Consider the following 1,020-nt stretch of genomic DNA (forward strand, 5'->3'; position numbering starts at 1 on the left):
GAAACGTTCCTTCACAGGTTTGCCCAGCAAAACACCATCCAACTGACTTTGCAAAGAACCCTTAAGTTTCCACTTCAACCTCTTCTCCTCCTGCCTCCACCTTCTTGAGTGCAGGTAATGTAAACACGTGCCATTATGCCTGGTAGGGCTGGACATTCAACCTAGGGCTCTTTGAATGCAAGAGGCAACTGGTCTACCAGCTGAGCCATGCACTTAGGCTTTCAGTAAATTGATTTCAATTGAGGGACTTGTACTAACTTCTGGTGTCACCCTGGTGATTGCTGAGAGGAAACCTGTGAAGCTCCATGACGTAGGACTCCTCCTCCCCCTCCTCCTCCCCCCCCCTCGTCTTCCTTCCCCTCCTCCTTCTCCTTCCCCTCCTCCTTTTGGCACATACCAGTCACAACTATACTAGATGCTTTAGTGATCTGTGTGGATCTTAGTAGCCAGCTTGAACTTCCTAACAAGACCCTCCAGGGATGCCTTATGATGAAGCCCAAGGTCCAAACTCCCTAACAGAGCTTACCACATCCAATTCACTCTAGCTTCAGCCTTTCTGACCTCTTCCATATTTCCAGCCCCCATCCATCCTAGATGTTCCAGCAAAACCAGGTACTTTCAAGTCTCTGGAAAATCAAAGCACTTCTGTGTTCCTTTGGATGCGCCTCTCATTCTGGCCTTCCTCAGTGTCANTCTGAACCCCTTGCTTGGGAGGCACATCCTCCAGGAAGGCTTTGCTGTCTACCCTGATGTGGTAAGGTGGGGTTCCAGGTGCTTAGAACATTGGGTTTCTCCATGTGCTCGGAGCTCAGGCAGATGAGGCTCTTGTTTTTCACCCTGTGGTGGTGACCATTAAATGAGAGACTTCATGTCTAGTCCTCTCCTCCAGTGACCCATCCCTATGTATCCATCGTTGATTGTGCTCTCTTCTGACTCTTTGCTATGATGTAGAGAGAAAGTACCCCAAGATACTGACCTAAAACCACCCGGGGTTCAGATTCACATCAGCCACTCTTTCTA

The sequence above is a fragment of the Mus caroli genome, chromosome 9, assembly GCF_900094665.2.
Source record: "Mus caroli chromosome 9, CAROLI_EIJ_v1.1, whole genome shotgun sequence".
In the NCBI taxonomy this organism is placed as follows: Eukaryota; Metazoa; Chordata; class Mammalia; order Rodentia; family Muridae; genus Mus; species Mus caroli.